Below are 3,076 nucleotides of genomic sequence, written 5' to 3'. Positions count from 1 at the left end.
GAAGGAGCTGTCAAAAAGGCGTGGGGAACGCACCTTCCGGATGTGCGCTTACATGAGGATGGATTCTACTTTTTTCACATCCCGGATGAGTCGTTTAGACGAAAGTTGCTGGAAAAAGGTCCGATATCTATCTTCAGAAGCACAATGGTGCTTCAACAATGGCACCCTGATATAAAGCTCACTAAAGATAGCCAGCAAACTTTTCCAATCTGGATTAAATTGCGCCACATTCCGTTTTCTTTGTGGTCTCCATCTGGACTAGGCTACATTGCGAGTGCTATTGGTAAGGCACTATATGTTGATGAGCGCATGTACACTATGAAGCGAATTTCATATGCCCGTGTTTGTGTGGAGATTAAAGCTGGTCATCCCCTCCCCGAGAGTGTCAAGGTGCGTTGGAAGGGTGAACTCCTCAATATTGCTGTGGAATATGAGTGGAGACCACTCTCTTGCGACACCTGTGGAATTTTTGGACATGCTGTGGGATCCTCCGGGTTCCCCCGTGCAAAACGTCTTCAGCCATCCAATTTAGACCCCGCGGCCACTTCTGTAAACCCCCACCTAGACAGCGGTTGGCAACAGGTTAAAGGCCGTACCAGACGTCGATCCTTTGTAGCCCCAGAACAGCCTGCTGCACCTTCTCTCAGCAATACCCTTTCTGGTTTAAGCACACCCATCATACCGCTTCCCCTCGCGACAACAATCGGAAAGGACTCGCTGGCCCCCGCTTCTACCAATGACTGCAGTGACCCCCTGGTGCCCTCTGTTTCTCAACAGAACCCCCTCGGTTTTGACAAACCCTCATCTCTAAAACGTCTCACCCCCTCTTGGCCAATGAAGCTTCACTTTCTCTCAACCAGCTACCCTCATCTCGCAGCTGCCGATCCCCCGGACACACCCACACCGAACCCCAATCGGTACCCCTCTTCACCATCCATCCGTAAGGCGGACACTAACCTTTCTTCCTTCCCAGAAATAGGACTTCAACCTGCTATTATCGCTACACAGCCTTCTAATATGGCTGCCGCTTTGGCCTTACTCACTCAAGTCGACCACCCGGCCACCGCTCAATTCCTCCAAGCGGCCGTGGCTGTTTTTGGACAGCACGTGTCCTCTCACAAAATACTAAAATCTGGTGATGCAGCAGCTCTCCCTAACACTCTTCCCGACTCCCAGATCTGTGAACCCGCTGCACTTCAGCTTGGCACCCCACACACTAATGCTTTAACTACCGAGCAGCAGATGGCTCTACCTGGATCTTCTCGGTCTACCTCTACCTGCTCTTCTTCATCGTACAAGGATGACGCCTCCGAACACAACTTACAAAGTGACGTCGAGGAGGATTTCCCTCTATTGTCTCCACCACACACGAGATCTAGAACAACGGTCTTTGCCCTTCCTAAAACCCATGGACCTCTTACTATGGCTGAAGCAAAGAAATGAAGATCTTCATCCGCAGGTCCAAGAGGAGGATAACCTCCCCACGTCTTCAAAGGCCAGCAAATAAAGCCAAAAAAGAGGCTGAACAAAAAGAAATGGTAAACCTCCTCTCCCCCCCTTGTAAATATGTTCTTAGGTGCTTGGAACATCCGGGGCCTTGTTGACCCTCTCCGTCAAGCGGAAATCCGATCTTTGGTTCGGAATCATCGTCTCTCATGCATTGGCATTTTAGAGACCAAGATCAAAGTCTCAAATTTTATTATCAGTATCCCGTGGATTAATACCGGGCCGGAGCTGGGTGGCTAACTATGACTACTCCCCCTTGGTAGAATATGGATTGGTTGGGACCCCCAAGTGGTTGATCTTCCGGTGCTCTTCTCTTCGACCAACTAATCCATGCAATGTATTCGGTGAACACGATGAATCAATCTTGCCTTCTCTCGATTGCTTATGGGGGGCACACCTTCATCGCTCGTCGATCCCCGTGGACGGACTTACTTCGGCTTAGTGATTGTGTACACCCTTGGATAGTTGCGGGGGACTTTAATGCCATAAAGGATCACACCGATAGAATGGGGGGATCTAATAGATGGATTCCTGCTTTTGATGAGTTTGGAGATTGCATTTCTAGTGCAGGCTTGGAAGATCTCGGATACGTGGGACACAGATTCACTTGGAGTACATCCTCTGGAGTGCTTCGTAAACAATGAAAGATCGATCGCGTTCTTATCAACGAACATTGGAGTCGTATCTTCTCCTTCTCTGAGGCTACTTTCTTGGCACTCGGTATTTCCGACCATACGCCCATGGTTGTCAAAATTTTGCCGCCTCCTAACTCAAAAAAACCTTTCAAATTTTTCAATTTTTGGATGACCCACCCTTCTTTTAAGGACATAGTCTCTCAGACTTGGGCTTCTCAAATGTTTGGTACTCCTATGTATGTTGTTTGCGCTAAGCTTAAGCTACTCAAATATCGCCTCAAACAACTCAACCGGAGCTCCTTCTCTGATATTTCTGAACGTACCGCCCAAGCTCGGTTTGATCTTTCTTTGATTCAAGAGCAGTTGGAACAGGATCCCACTAACCAATCACCGGCGGACCGGGAACTTGTACATCTGCGGACATTCGCTTCTCTTAGACTACGGGAGGAATCTTTTTTCAAACAAAAATCAAGGATCAAGTGGCTTAAAGAAGGGGATTTAAACACTTCATATTTCCATCACTTCGTCAACAAGAGGAGATTACATAATCGTATTTTATCGGTAGTTACGTTGGACGGAACAACCTTGACTGATCCGATTCAAGTAAAATCTCATGTAGTTAACCACTACGAAGCGCTCCTCAATACAAGTGACGATACTATTCAGCCAGATATTTCTGAGATTCGCCGGTTTCTATCTCATACCCTAGATGTTGAGCAAGTGGAGCTCTTATCTAGAGCCGTTACCGAGGAAGAAGTCCGGACCACCTTTTTCTCTCTCGCTAAAGGAAAGGCTCCTGGACCCGATGGTTTTAACGTGGAATTCTTTATTTCGTCCTGGGATGTCATTGGCCCCTCCATCACCTCTGCCGTCTTGGACTTTTTTAGGACTGGCCACCTTCTAAAGGAAACCAATGCGACCATTCTTTCACTTGT

Source organism: Rhodamnia argentea, chromosome 6 (assembly GCF_020921035.1).
Source record: "Rhodamnia argentea isolate NSW1041297 chromosome 6, ASM2092103v1, whole genome shotgun sequence".
Lineage (NCBI taxonomy): Eukaryota > Viridiplantae > Streptophyta > Magnoliopsida > Myrtales > Myrtaceae > Rhodamnia > Rhodamnia argentea.
The sequence above is the reverse complement of the archived record's forward strand: the minus strand, read 5'-3'. Positions refer to the sequence as shown.